This window comes from Protopterus annectens, chromosome 6.part0 (genome assembly GCF_019279795.1).
Source record: "Protopterus annectens isolate FY-2018-M chromosome 6.part0, PAN1.0, whole genome shotgun sequence".
Classification (NCBI taxonomy): Eukaryota; Metazoa; Chordata; order Ceratodontiformes; family Protopteridae; genus Protopterus; species Protopterus annectens.
This window is the reverse complement of record NC_056737.1, coordinates 816,323,954-816,340,263: the sequence shown is the minus strand read 5'-3', so window position 1 is coordinate 816,340,263 and position 16,310 is coordinate 816,323,954. Positions and strand designations below refer to the sequence as shown.

At 43.0% G+C, this 16,310-nt stretch overlaps 2 protein-coding genes across 2 annotated transcripts in view; both read left to right on the top strand.

Moving 5' to 3' along the window:
- Positions 1-16,310, top strand: part of SNAPC1 (small nuclear RNA activating complex polypeptide 1) — a 588,252-nt gene that overhangs the window by 37,283 nt on the left and 534,659 nt on the right. The window lies entirely within an intron of this gene.
- HIF1A (hypoxia inducible factor 1 subunit alpha) overlaps positions 1-16,310 on the top strand; it is a 1,533,321-nt gene that overhangs the window by 1,461,253 nt on the left and 55,758 nt on the right. The gene's annotated exons all lie outside the window — the stretch shown is intronic.

Sequence of the window (16,310 nt, the reverse complement as noted above, 5' to 3'; positions counted from 1 at the left end):
CAGTGATTTATATGCATTCATTGATTCATTTCTTTATTTAATTATTTATTAATCCATTCATTCATTCATTTATTTATATATACTAACAATGGGCAAAACTGCAGTCCAAATTGTAGCTTGTTACAGATCACCCACCATGACCCAGGACCCCCATTCTGCATTTCTGGAGACACTGGGAAATATGAAGGTCCTACCAAACACCCTAATACTGTGTGATTTCAATTACCCAAACATAAACTGGGAGAACTACTCAAGTACTAACTCCCTTGCCCAACACTTTCTAGAATTTATAAATTCGAATGCCCTGGATCAACTGGTTAATACCCCCACCAGAGGGAACAACATATTGGACCTGGTCATCACCAACATGGGTGACCGGTGTTCCACACCAGAGGTCAACCCCTCGCTGGTTAGATCAGACCATAGACTAATCATTCTGGATATCCACATTCTGCCCCCACCCCCAATCAAGGAAAGCATCGTGAAAAATTTTTCAAAAGCAAACTTCACATTACTTAAGACCGAGGTGGAAAGGTTCACAGCCCCCATGCTAAAGGACAATGCTGACAAGCTGCTGAAACCTTTACAGAGGTACTCTGTGAGCATCTGCAAGAATGCATGGATCGTGCTATCCCAAGTAAAACCAAGACTCACTCCTCCAATAAAAGGAAACCAGTCTGGTGGACCCCTGCCATAAACAAGCTATACAACAGAAGGAGGAAACTAGTACAGAAAAGAGTAAAATCCCAAGAAGGAAAGACATCCCTGATCAGTATCAGCAAGAAACTACGATCCCATATTAAATCAAACAAGGCTAAGTTCGAAAAAAAAAATTGCCAATGACTCCAAAGATAACCATAAAGCGTTCTTTAGCTATGTCAAGAACCTATGTGGAAACTCTCAGATCTGCTCTTTGTTAGTGCAGAATGGCACAAAATACACTGAACCGACTGATATTGCCAACATTCTGGCAGACAGGTTTAGTGCAAATTTCACCTTCCTCTCACCCCCTAAAGGGCCCATAACCATACCAGAAGAATATAGGGCCCCGTCAATCACCGACAGACATGTTAAAACAGCTCTATCCAAAGCCAAAAACACAGCTTCAATGGGACCAGACGGTGTCCCAGGCAGTGCTTTACAAGAGCTCCAAAATGAACTAACCCCTCACCTAAACACACAGTTCAAACTCAGCCTCTCTACAGGCTACGTACCTACAGAGTGGAACACAGCAACAGTTATCCCACTTCACAAAGGTGGAGCCACAATGGACCCCGGGAACTATCGCCCTATAAGCCTGACTAGCCTGGTCTGCAAGGCTATGGAGCGCATTGTGGAACTCATTAACAGAGACATTGGGAACCTCCAAACCTTGGACCCTACCCAGTTTGGCTTTAACGGCAGATCATGCCTCCTAAACCTGGTGGACTTCTTTGAGACCGTTACCAAGGCATTAGACGAGGGAAAGGAGGTCCACACAGCCTACCTAGACCTCGCAAAAGCTTTTGACACCATTCCCCATTCTAGTATTATAGACAAGCTCACCAGCTTGAACATAAACCCCTACGTCACGAGATGGGTTGCCAACTGGCTCATGGATAGAACCCACATGGTGAGAGTTGCAGGCTCTACGTCCGACTCTAAACCGGTTACAAGTGGCATCCCCCAGGGCTCAGTCCTAGGACCCCTCCTGTTCGGTATATACTTCTCAGAGGTACAGGCAAGCGTAGGAGGACTATGGCTGACCAAGTATGCAGACGACTGCAAACTAGGGGCCATAATTGATTCTCCGGCTGATACAGACACCCTCCAGAAGGGTCTCACTGAGACAGATACCTGGTGTCAAAATCATGGCCTCAAGCTAAATGCCAAAAAGTGCATAGTCATCCCCTTTGGGAAAAATAAAGTACCCGTGAACTACCACATAGGTGGTAGTCCCCTAAATACAGAAAATGTAATAAGGGATCTGGGGACCCAAGTAGATAGTAATCTCTCCTTTGATAATCATATTGCCAAGGTGATTAGAAAATCCTTCTATGTGGCCCACCTAATCACAAAAGGGTTCACATCTAGAACAAAAGAGGTTATTGTGCCTCTCTACTCATCACTCATTAGACCCATCTTAGAATACAACACCCCATTTGGAATGTACCTTACAAGGCACCTGCAACAGCTGGAAAGACCACAAAAGTACCTCGCCAAGAGGAATACTGGCCTCGAACAGATGCCCTATGCAGCCCGACTCAAGCAATTCCAGCCCTACTTGGTTGCATACCGCTTACTCAGAGGTGATCTCTGCCTGACATACAAGGCCATGTCCAACCCAGAATTGATGGACATGCTCCACCTAAAAAAAATCCCAGAGAGCCACACGCTCTAGAGATATAAACTTCACCACAACGATAAGTAGGACATGCTGGATGGATAGATTCCTGTCCCAGAGACTCCCCGTGCTTTGGAACAGGATTCCAGTGTACATCAGACAGAGCCCCTAACTAATACTCTTCAAGAGAAACCTTGACGGGTGGATGGGAAACAGAAAATTTAACCCGGGGATCACTGCAGTGGCTGTGCTAGACAGTGGCGCAGGGAACTAATGTCTCTGCTGGACAGAGGCACAGGGAACTAATCTAAGGGGATGGCGAAAGCCAACACATTCTGGCTAGGCTTATAAATGCCCTTGGGCAGATAGTCTAGTACTTACCTATGTACATATATATATATATAATTTTTTTTTTTTTTTTTTTTTTTTATTATTTATTTGTGTGCTTGTAAAATGGGTGAGAGGAGGTTTCCTCTAAAATGTACATTTTCAGTCATAACCTTTGGTCAAATTCAAAATTTGCTGATAATACTAAGAATACAATGATTAATAAAAAATAGAACAGCAAAGTGTATAGTGTAGAAACAGTTAAGAATACAGAGATTGACAACAGGAACAAATCAATGATGTAAATAAGCAATTCTGATGCACTATATGTCCTACAGCCAAGCTACCTCAAGGATAAATAGTAATTTAGTGGCCTGCCAACCTTGTTTGGTAAGCAGAGCTGTTTAGAAACCAGTCGTGATTCACGACATGAGTGTGTAGCAGTGAATCACTAAATAACCTTTGTATATCGAATGACATTAGGTCTGTCTGTAACTTATACATTTTATTTACAAACAAATACAATTATAAATTTATCTTTAGCAAGACTGCTACTACCCCTACTAACTAAATACATTAACTCTGGAGTCTCATTAACTCAGAGGTAGAGGAAATGTTTAGTTATGAGGTAAAATTAGTTTTTAGGTAAAAGTCAAGCATTCCTATAGCTCCAAAAGTGCTGCACAAGTTGAGATTTTTTGTTTTAGAAATCATATATGCTGATGAGAGAGGCTGTAGTGTAAGCACATTGTTGGAAAAAAGTGGACTAAGGTAGCAACTTAAATTCAGTGCATTAGACTATCCAAGTTTAATTGAAAATGTCAGTATCACCTGTTTTTTAAAAGCAAGCTCTTTACAATATTAGTGTGTTTTATACCTTACTGGTGTTTGTTGAACACATGATGTGATGATGTCTTTTGGTGTTTATTTAAATGTGTTTTTGATGACTGTGTTAGTCTAAAGAAGTGCATATGGTTATGTTGTAGACAAAAAGTGCTTACCATTAAAGCAAGCACTACAAAAGGGCCTCATTGAGACAGATGCCTGGTGTCAAAGCCATGGCCTCAAGCTCAGTGCCAAAAAGTGCATTGTCATCCCCTTTGGTGAACACTCTGTACCCATGAACTACCACATAGGTGGTAGTCTTCTTAACACCGAAAGTGTGATGAGACCTTGGGACACAGGTGGACAGTAGTCTCTCTTGATAATCACATCACCACAGTAGTCAGGAAATCCTTCTGCATGGCACACCTCATCACAAAAGGTTTCTCATCCAGGAAAAGAGAGGTCATTGTTCCCTCTACTCGTCACTCATTAGACCCATTATAGAGTACAATGCCCCTTTCGGAATGTACCTCACAAGACCTCTACAACAACAGGAAAGGCAACAGAAATACCTCGCAAAGATGATTACCGACCTCAAACAGATGCCCTACGCAGACTGTCTCAAAAAACTTCAGCTTTACTCTGTCGCATATCACCTACTCAGAGGCAATCTCTGCCTAACATACAAAGCTATGTCAAACCCAGTGCTCTTGGACATGCTCCACTTAAAGAAATCCCAATCCATCCGAGCTACATACTCTAGGGACCTAACCCTGGTTACCACAATAAACAGAACATGCTGGAGGGATAGATTCCGGTCCCAGAGACTCCCCATACTCTGGAACAAATGACCTATCTATATCGAACAAAGCTCCTCATTAGCACTCTTCAAGAAAAATCTTGATAATTGGATGGGAAATAGGAAATTCACCCCGGGGATCACTTCTGTGGCTCTGCTCGACAGTGGCACAGGAAAATAATTTTCTTGGATGGTGAAAGCCAGGGTACCTTTTTGGCTAGGCTTATATAGACCCTAGGGCCAATAGCCTAGTACCTACCTATGAACTATTTTTTTTCCTGCTATTGAAATTTGTTTTTCTTTTTCTTACCAAAAAGATGTCACCGATTTTCTTTTGTGATTTGTTTTTAAGGTTGTTGTATATAATATATCTGAAATTTGTGACTGCATGAACCCCTAAAGTGATTAATTCTGGAGCACTGTAGTTTAACTGGCCCTCAATTACGGCCTTCACACAACAGCCAGGGAGAGGGCAAATTCATGTATTCCTTTTTCCCTGAAGTTGTACAATCTACAAGTTAGTATAATTACAGTAAGAGGGAAGGGGGAAGCACTCATTTAGGGATTCAGTAAGCTTGGTGGTCTGAAACCTTGTCTGTTTTTCAAATATTCAGACATTCTCCATTTCTTCCGAGATTTGGATAGGTTATCATAACCTTTGATATCAACTTTTAGAACATTACGTTTTCTTTATAACTCATTTTTAAATTTTTCTGTGTTATTTTTCAAAAGCTTCTTGAGGATAATGCTGCAATTTCTCTGATAGTGTTACAGATGCTCTGTTTGGGTAACATGTCTGCATTATTTTAAATACTGCCTTATTTCATGGGTACATTTTAGATGAAGCCATTGATAGTTCAGACGTTAACATATTGTTAAAAATTACTGAATGAATGATGATCTTCTTGTTTCACTGTTGCATCATCACTTGTGGGTTATCCCTGCTGGGTAGCTCTAAGCAGGCCTGAATACCAGAGTAAAGGATTCCCCTCCTGCGTCAGCTGTTCAGGGACAGTGGCTGACATCAGGTTGTCAGGGATATAAAGGGCGACAGCAGACGCCATTACATCAGTCTTTCTTGTCTTGCCGTAGAGCCTGAAGGAAAAGCACTTTTGAGAGTCCGTCGGTCACTGTTGCCAGAGTGAGGAAAACTGTCTAAAGTTAAGTACCCCATTGGGGAACATTTTCTTGCTTTTAACCAGTGCCAGAGAAAGTCAGTAATTGTCTCAGTTGTGGAAAGCAGATCCCACACCGAGACTTCCATTCTCTCTACGTCGCTTGTTTAGGCCCAGACCACGACGTGCCCAGGTGTCTGTTCTGTGCCCTGTTTAATGTTAGAACCATACGAAGAAGAGCTGAAATTGTAAGTCTTTTTCTCAACGCAATATGGTGTTGGTTTCTCAACTGGCTACTGAATTAGCTAGAAAAAAGAAAGAAAAGGACAGAGCTAGGCCTCTAAAAGTTAGGCCCTCTAAAGACTCAGGTCAAAAGTCTGGTATTTTTCAACTCAGTGCTACAGCTGAACTCAGTGAGGCACCTTCGGAGCTGCTGGCACCAGCTAAGGAACCATTGCAGGCCTCTACTGAGACCCATTCTGAGTCCAGTACACTGCCGGATCCACCTCACTCTGCCGGTATGTTGCCGCTTCCTCACACGGTCGGGTCCGGAGCTGCTTTGTAGGCACCGGCTTCCACTGAGACACTTCCGACTACCAAAGCCAGACTCGGATCAACTACAACCCCGCCGGTTAAACTCACTTTGTATAAGACTACTGACCCATCCAGGCCCAAGCCTAAGTCTAGTCCCAAAAAGGTCCCTCCCAAAGGACCCAGCCACTGATCTGCACGTAGCCAGCCTGCTCCTCAGTCGCAGCAACTGTTCAGAATGGCAGAAGATTTGATAACTCTTATTAGGGGAAGCCAGCCCCATCCTCCAACCCCAGCCAAAAGAAAAAGGGATGCCTCCCCTGAGGCCCTCACTGACCAGGTATCAGAAGAATCTGTCCTTGAGGAGTCCGACACTGATGACTAGTCCTTAGCAGCATTTGAGGACTCTGATGGTGATGGCCCCATTCCATCTGTGCCCCCCCACAGGACCTTTCTTTTGGGGAAACCTTAAATTCCCTTGGAGAACACTTTCAATGGAAGGTCCAAGATTACCCTCAGTCTAAAAGAGACAGAGAGTTCCTTGACCTGCCCCAGGATAAGCCTCTGGCCATTCCACCTGTCCAGGATTTAGTGGAGGATATTTTTCTAGAATCTGCCCTTTCACCAGATTCTCTCCTCCCAGCACCCAGGAAACCAGACAGATATTACAGGGTGCAAAACGCTCACAAATATCTTTTCAAGAACCCTACTGCAGACCCTGAAGTCATTGCTCAAGGCCCTAAGGGAGCTAGGGCAAGTTTATCTAGAAATCCCATTCCAGCTGACAAAGAAAGCAGAGCTTTAGACAGAATGGGAAAAAAGGTATACACTTCAGCCACTTTAGCTGTAAGAGCATTAAATTGCCGATTCCATATGCTCAAATTCCAGCAAAATGTCCTTGAACTGATTAAACAAATTATCTTCCATTCCTGACAATAATAGCACTACCAGAGAATTAACAGACCTCATACAGTCTAGCTGTCAGGTAGCCAAACATTCCTTGCATTGTAGTTTTGATGCCTTAGAAGCTTCTACCAGGGCTGCAGTCACAGGTTCAGTAATCAGAAGGTATGCCTGGTTAAGGGAGCAGCCTTTGCCTGACCAGGTAAAATCTAAACTGCTAGACACCCCCTTAGGTAAAGGCCAGTTGTTTGGACCTAAAGCGGAGGAGATCATTAAGAAAATGGAGGACAAAACCAGATCCATGCAAACTGTCAAGGACTTCTTATAGGTTCAACCTCCCAGGTTCTGGGGAAACTTCCCCACTAAACACTGGTCCTTTTCCTCTCAGACAAAACCAGTCCAGAGAAAGGGACGCAGAGACAGAACCCATAGGCATTAGTCCCATAGCCAACAAAGACCCAGGCAGTGGTCCACTGCCGTTCCTAGGCAAGGGAGTTCTAAACCAACTCCCTTCTCCAAAGGCTCTCAATGACTCTCTCCCCTCCCCTCTGCCCCTTAGGTCACCCAGCAGACTAGGAGGAAAACTTTCCCTCTTCCTAAAAAACTGGCAGGCCATCACCTCAGATCTGTGGGTCCTAAAAATTATTACCATCATGTTTCAGATTCTATTTCAAAGAGAAACCAAAAAGGTCAGATTGCCCAGACATTCCTGCAAATCAGAGAAGAGAAGCTATTCGTCAGATCAGAAAGCTTCATGCCCAGGGTGCTGTAGAACCTGTACCAAAGGAGCAGACTGGAAAAGGATTTTATTCAAGACTGTTCCTGGTTCCCAGAAAAGAGGGCACCTGGCATCCAATCCTAGACCTCTCCGCCCTGAATCTGTCCTTCCTAGTTCCAAAATTCAAGATACTGACTCTGCAAAAATTACTACCTATGTTCCAGCCCAAGCCTGGCTAGTGACCCTAGATCTGAAGGATGTCTACCTGCATATCCCTATCAGACAGTCCTGCAGGAGTTACCTGAGGTTCAGAGCAGGGTCTCAATACTTTCAGTTCTCTGCTCTGCCCTTTGGCTTATCCACTGCTTCCAGAGTCTTTACCAAGTGTCTGGCTCCAGTCATTGCATTTTGCAGACAAAAGGGCATACGCATTTATCCCTGTCTCGACGACTGCCTCATACAGGCAGAAATCAAGGAATAACTCCTGCAGGAACTTCACCTACCTGGCACACAAAACCCACCTCACTGCCAGAAAAATCCTGCAAGCCCTGGGATACATGGCCTCCTGCATCCTGCTAGTACCCCCTGCCAGGCTACACATGAGAAAATTACAATGGTACCTAAGGAATCTCTGGTGCCAACACTCCCAGTCACTGGATCACCAACTCCCTCTCATTCCTTGTCTGGGAAAGGAGTTCCTATAGTGGGCCAAGGCTTGCAACCTAAACAAGGGTCTCCCGTTTCTCCTTCAGCCACATGGCCAAACCATAACCACAGACGCCTCAGACATTGTCTGGGGAGCTCACAAAGGAACACTGCAAACTCGGGCCTTTTAGAAACAGGAGGTTCAGGGTCTCCATATCAACCTGAAAGAAATGCTGGCAGTGCACAGAGCAATTTTAACCTTCCTGTCACCAGGAGTCCTTTTAATCAAGACAGACAACACAACTGTCGTGTGGTACATCAACAAGCAAGGGGCCACCTAGTCTTACCCCCTCTGTCACTTAGCTATGAAAATCTGGCAGTCCGCCTCAAACCTGGGACTGCACCTGATGGCACAATACCTTCCAGTGAAACAAAACACCCTGGCAGACCAATTAAGCAGACATCTCCTGAATCCACATGAGTGGCAGTTCCACACTGAAACCTTCCTTCAGATCAGTCAATTCTGGGGGAAACCAGACATAGACCTTTTTGCAAGCTACCAGAACTGCCAGCTAACAAAATTTTGCTCAAGAGAGTTTCACCCAGAAGCTTGGAGGGTGGATGCCCTCTCCTTTCATTGGGGCAGCCTGTTTGTATATGCTGTCCCACCACTCTGATTCCCAGGGTGCTGATCAAGATCAGAGAGGAAGGGCCAAGGTCCATCCTAATTGCCCCAAACTGGCCGAGGCAGCACTGGTACCCTATGCTGCTCAGTCTGAGCAGGTACCCTCCCATCCTCCTACCCCCCTCCACAGACCTTCTCACACAATAGAGAGGGAAGCTACTGCACCCAGGCCTTGCCACTCTCAAGTTAACCGCATGGTTGATTCCTGAAAGGCAGATAACACTGCAGCCCTCAGCAAGCAAGTGTTAGACATTAAGGAGGCCCATAGACCCAGCACCAGAAAACCTTATTCAGCAAAATGGAAAAGGTTCACCTACTGATGCAGCTGCAGAGGCACAGATAGTGCCAGTGCCACTTTACCACTGGTTCTGGACTACCTGGCAGAGCTTCTAGAAAAGGGGTTGTCCTACTCCTCTATCAAGACTCATGCTTCAGCTATCTCAGCCTATGTCCAGGCGGAGCAACCCTTTTTCTATCAGCACCTCTTAAAACAGTTCCTCAGAAGTGTAGCTCACATCAGACTGCCTAGAAAGTTACCTGCACCAGCTTGGGATCTTATCTTTGTTTTGGAAAAGTTGACTCTACCCCCTTTTGAGCCGGATCTCAAGTATTTCTCTTGGAAAACTGCTCTATTGCTAGCCATTACCTCTGCTAGGAGGGTATCTGAGCACCAGACCCTAATGGCCACTGAGCCCTTCATCATCTTCTACGTAGGCAGGGTCTCTCTGAGAACCAATCCCACCTTTTTGCCTAAGGTGGTTTCTGAGGTAACCCTTAACCAGACCATTCACCTACCTACGTTTTTCCCAAAGCCTAGCAGTAAAGGAGAAGAATTCTGCATACCCTGGATGTACACAGACAACCGAGATTTTACCTTGACAGGACCAAATCAGTCAGAAAAACTGACCAGCTCCTGGTTTCATTCATCCCTGGGGCAGGGGGGAAGCCCATTACCAAGCAGACCATTTCCAAATAGATCTTTCATTGCATACATTTCTGCTGTGCCTTCCATGGAAAGAGTCCTCCTAAATGCATCAGGTGTCACTCCACTAGAGCAGCCTGTACTTCCACAACCTTCCTGAGAGGGGGTTCCTACCAAGGATATCCTGGAGGCTGCTACATGGACATGTATCCACACTTTCACTAAGCACTACCAGCTGCCTACATTCTTCAAAACCAGGGCAGGAATTTGCATCTGCATCCCCATAACCTATATAACATGCCTCCACCCACTTCCTCAGCTTTGTGAATCTTCCCACAAGTGATGACTGCAACAGTGAAACATGAAGAACATAGTACAGTTGTGTACACTTACCATAAATGTAGATGTCTGAGTGTATTCACTGTTGCAGTCCTGGTTTCCCACCCTCCTTCCCCCTCATATCTTCTTTCTTTAGGGAGACACAAGTTTCTAACAGTGGCTTTTAGCCACCAGGACTACTTTACCATATTTACTTGGGCCTCTGACTGGTTAGGCCAAGAAAAACTGATGGAATGGTGTCGGCTGTCACCCTTTATAGCCCTGATGACCTGACATCAGCCACTGTCCCTGAACAGCTGACGCTGGAGGGAAATCCTTTACTCTGGTATTCAGGTCGGCCGAGGGCTTCCCAGCTGGGTTAACCCACAAGTGATGACTGCAACAGTGAATACACTCGAACATCTGCATTTATGGTAAGTGTGCACAACTGTACTTTTTCAATACAAATAAACCTTCTAGCATGTTTTTTTCATTTGGTAGCTGGATTTGAAAGGGTTACATAGACTGGTAACTGCAACAAAAAGGGTTTAATTTGCATTTTAATAGACTGTTAATACAACTAAGATTTACAAGTAATGTGCTTCAACATGTGTTTATGTTGTCCTAATAATGTTGTCTTACATACTGAATATCTTCTATTAATTTGCATTACAATAAGTAATATGAATTACAAAATGTTTATATTGAATTTTGTGTGATACTTTCTTGCTGTACTTTTCCCCAAGTCTAATTTAAAAATGGGCTTTGCCCAGTAGGGCTAACCCAGTCAACAAAACTTCAATAAACACACAAGAATGTAACTTATTATTTGGGAAGATGGAAAAGGATTTGGAGCAGATACTACAGCAGGAACTAAAACATTTTCAGAGGAAATTGCGTACATATGAAATGGGTCACTGGCATAGAAGCAGGATGCCTGTCTGATGTAAAAGGAGGGTACCTATAGACACTGTTGAAAAAAATGTGTTTCCGTATTGTACTATGCTAAAGAGTTGTTGAGGTAAAACAGATTGGAGATGGGTTGCCTTTTATAAACTAGGAATTCATTAATAAATATAATAAATGGAAAAGAGATTCTGAAGTACTTTGGGCTGCTATAGCAACATGCATTGAGACATAGTGTTCATGCTACCATTTAGCAGGGATAAGAGTAACATTAATTAATTTTATTTATTTATTTAACATTTGTTGACTGGGAAAGTCCGACTAGGACAGATCCTATTTTCAGAGGAGGCCCAAGGAGAAATGCTCTAGAGGCATGTCTTTGGAATGTGGGAGGAAACCCACGTAAGCACAGGGTGGGCATGCTGACTCCACACAGAAGGTACCCCAGTCGAGAATCGAACCGGAGAACCGTTCGCTGTGAGGCAGCAATGTTAACCGCTGCGCCACCCAACATGGGGGAGGGAATTCCTCAAACATATAAAGAAAAATAAATGGTAAATAAGGAAAGGAAGAGCAGTACTCTGGGGTTAAGTGACTGAGAGTAACATAGATGTGCATTATGCAGGAAAAAAGCCAAAATCAAATGTTAAGAAACACCTGTTGTCATTCATGTGGGAGATTGCAGTAAAGCTAAAGCTGTGTTGTTCACCAGTTCTCTGTTTGAATACTAAAGGAAATGGAGATTTTAATATTCTGTCAATTACTTGTACTCATGGGTTCATAGGTGAATACTACGCTAACTGCTCCAAAAGGCCATAATAAGCCTAGCCAGTAAGCCATCCAGTTAAGCAGAGTTCCTCCCTATCCCTATTTAAGGGCAAATTGGACCAGTGGATGGGTAATCGGAAATTCACCCCGGTCTGGCTTCTGTGTCTCTGATGGACAGGGGCAGTCAGTAAATCACCCCTATAAATCAAATACAAGTCAAATTTGTGGGTCACATTTGGGTTGCATGAATAAGCTTTTAAGGGCCCTAGTGGTTGTTAGCATAGTGTACACCTATGAACCCATCTCACATAGTCAGACATAGAGTATATAGCTAGTCTACTAGCTTACAGTTTTGTTTCAAACTTCACCCCCTTCCTATATTCCCAGATCACACACCTGCATCTACACCTGTCTCCCCTCCCAATCTCCCAAGAACAAGTCCTCAAAGTGTTCTCCACAGCAGAGGATACTACCGCTGTGGGGCTGGATAACCTATACAGGTAATAAATAAGGACATAGGTAAACGACAAACTCTCTACCCAGGCCAGTTCAGATTTGTCAAGGGCAGATCAAGCTTACTTAACCTAGATGACTTTGAAAAGGTCACTAAAGCAAGGGATGAGGACAGATCAGTACACACAGCATATGTAGATCTCGCAAAGGCATTTAACACCATCCCACCCTTGGGTGTCATATATGAACTCTCCCAACTAAAGGAAGTAGAACTCAGGAAGTTAGGGTGTTTGGTACTACCTCCTCCAAAAGACCTGTCACTAGCACTGTACACCAGGGTTCAGTCCTTGGGTGACTCCTCTTTGGCATTTATTTCTCAGACGTCAAAGCAAATGCTTATGGTTTATGGCCGACCAAGTTTGCAGATAACTGTAAACTTGCTGTCCTCATAAACTCCCTAGAGAACACCAAAATCCTCCAAGAGTGCCTTTCATAAACAAATTGCTGGTGTCAAAACTGTGGAATAAAACTAAATTCCAGTAAGTATATAATAGTATCCTTTGGCAAGCATGACTTCCCTTCTAACTGTTAGATTGACAATACACCCCAGAAAGTTGATCCCTTAGTCAGAATTCTGGGCAAGTGCAGCAACAGTGAGCTGTCAACATATATATCTGCTGTTATAAGGAAGTCTTTTTTCATCATACATCTTGTATCTAAAAGTGTAGTGTCCAGGGATGTAATCATTCTACTGTACTCTGCTGTCATCAAGCTGATCATTAAATGTAGTACCCCATTTGGTATCTATCCAAACACTTGTCACAGTAGTATCATATGCATGCTAGTAAGAGGCAATCTCTGTTTCACGTATAGAGTCTCAACAGATCCTATCCTCTCAGACTTGTTACATACATATTTGTAAGTCCCATGGTAACATGAACATCCTGTCAAGGGATTTCAGTCTCTTTTGCAACATAAATGGCAGATGTTGGAGGGATAAGTATGCGTTACAGAGAATACCTCTTCCGTGGAACTGTCTTCCACTCACACATAAAGCAAAGTACTTCTCTTATGCTATTCAAATGTAATTTGGGCAAATGTATGGCAAACCACAAATCCACCCCAGTTTAGCACCCATGTCCATCATGATTATAAGCAACAAGTAAATGTTGCAACATATCTTTGTCCTACCTGTCTCTTGGTTGCTTATGTAAATTATAAGAGCTAAAACTACCATGGTAATATAAGGCTAAAATTCTTGCATATCAGTAGCATAGTAAGTACCTGTGAACCTATTAAAGCTATTAAAAGTAGGCAACTTCCAAAGTCAAACAATAATTTTGGAAGACATATTATACAAAAGGAAAAAATTATCCCCCTCAAAAAAGAGGGAATGCTAACATGAGGTGGAGTGAACATTTCACAGAAGATACTAAAAGAAATGGTGAATGACTTGGGCTGTAATTAGATTAAGAGGGCATGAACCCACACTGTAGAAGTAGCCAACTCCAAATCCAGCTCCAGACAAGTGGGACTACCTCAGGGTTCAGTCCTGGGACTGCTGTTGTTTGCCATCTATTTCTCTGAAGTACAAGCCAACACTAAGGGACTCTGGCTAACAAAGTTCGCAGATGACTGCAAACTGGGAGCCATTATTAAATCCCCAAATGATGTGGATATTCTACAAAAGGGCCTTACAGAAACAGATGCTTGGTGCCAGAGCCATGCCAAGAAATGTATAGTTATCCCCTTGGGGGAAAAAAACATGTACCCATGAATTACCACATAGGTGGCAGTACACTAAACACCAAAAGTGTGATAAGAGATTTAGGGACACAGGTGGTCAGTGGTCTCACCTTCGATAACCAAATCACCACAACAGTCAGGAAATCCATGTATGTGGCACACGTCACCACTAAGGGCTTTTCATCCAGAAAAAAGGAGGTCATTCTCCCACTGCACTCATCCCTCATTAGACCCATTATAGAATACAATGCCCTGTTTGGTATGTACCTCTCAAGACGTCTGCAACAACTGGAAAGGCTGCCGAAATACCTTACTAAAAGAATCACAGGCCTAAAGAAGATGCCCTATGCTGACCGTCTAAAATGACTCCACCTATACTCTGTCGCATATCGTCTACTCAGAGGCGATCTCTGCTCAACATACAAGGCCATGTCAAACCCAGAGCTGTTGGAAATGCTACACTTAAAGAAATCCCAATCCCTCAGAGAGACACGCTCCAGGGATCTAAACCGTGTCATCACAATAAATAAAACATGCTGGAGGGATAGGTTCCTGACCCAGAGACTCCACAGACTCTGGAATAGACTGCTCATACATGTCAAGCAGAGCGCCTTTTTGGCCGTCTTCAAAAGGAACCTTGATGATTGGATGGGAGATAGGAAATTCACCCCGGGGATCACGTCAGTCACCCTGATAGACAGGGGTCCAGGGAAGTAAATACTGTGGGAAGAAATAGCCAGGGAATAGTTATGGCTAGGCTTGTATAGAGGCCCTAGGGCTGATAGCCTAGTACCAATCTATGATAATGCAGCAGGCAGGACCTGGAGAAAAGATGAGTGGATGGTGGTGGGAGATATGTAGGAAGGAAGATAAGTCATTTGAGAAAGGGAAAGCATGAAAGGGACAAATATATAAAAGAGATTAATTGCAAAATGAAATTGGAAAGATTGGGTAATGCTGTATTGTACAATATACATAGTAGCTTTCAACATTGCCTAGTGGATAAGGGTACAGAATGAGAGAAAAGATTATTGGGGCAGTGTACATATTGGAAAAGGTCGTCTCAAATGAAAAGGAGCAGGAAGGAGTAAGATGAGAATATTGAACTAGTAACTGGAAGGCTATAGTTATAAAAAGAGGACTTGTGAAATGGAAGAACAATAATAAGAAGAAATTTAGAGCAAGTTAATGGACAAATATAACAAAGGCAGAGGAGGAGTAACCTATGTATATTTATTATGAATAAAAGTGATGCTGTTAAGGATTAATAAAAATAATGTGAATTTATTAACAAAAGAAGAATAGGAAACTGCATTGAGCAGATGTCAGGACTTGACACGTTTGGGTTCAACAACAGATGTTTTTTTAATTACTACTAAATTACATGAAAAAGGACCAAGTTTACTAAATGTTTTTCTATAGAATTGGATGCTGATTTAATGTAATTTATTTTAGCTACAAGCACAAACTTTGCTTGCAACATAAAGAGGACATGTTGAAGAGATAGAAAGAATTCCCGTTCTATGGAACAGGCTCCCCTTCCATGTGAAACAGAGTTCCTCCCTATCCCCTATTTAAGGGCAACTTGGACCAGTGGATAGGTAATCAAAAATTCACTCTGGCCTGGCTTCTGTCTCTGATATTTCTGAAAGAATGGCTATGACTTTGTTTTATAAAATAAAACAAGAATTACCACTGAGTACTGAACCAAAAGGATAGCCACGAAGACTGGAATTCAGAAAAATCTATAAATGTAGCTGTTCTACTTCAGAAATAAACTTTATTGAATAAGCACATCTATGCGTATATGTAAGTATGTATGTGTATATGCAGTGGATATAAAAAGTGTACACACACCTGTTAAAATGCCAGGTTTTTCTGATATAAAAAAATGACCACAATAAATCATTTCAAAACTTTTCCCACCTTTAATGTGAAATATTACCTGTACAATTCAATTGAAAAACAGACAACTCTGTTAGGGGAAGAAATATAAAAAGTAAAAAAACATAAAATAGCCTGGTTGCATGTTGAAGCATGTTTTATTGCAGCATTCAGTCTTCGTGGGTAGGCGTCTATGTGCAGGGCACATCTTGACTTGGTAATATTTTCCCACTATTCCTTGCAAAAGCACACCAAATCTGTCAGATTCCGAGCACATCTCTTGTGCACAGTCCTCTTCAGGTCACCCCACAAATATTCTGTTGGATTTAGGTCTCGGCTGTGGCTGGGCCATTCCAAAACTTTAATTTTTTTTCTGGTGAATCCATTGCTTTGTTGATTTGGATGTATGCTTGGGCTCATTGTCGGGGGAATTTTTCCTTTT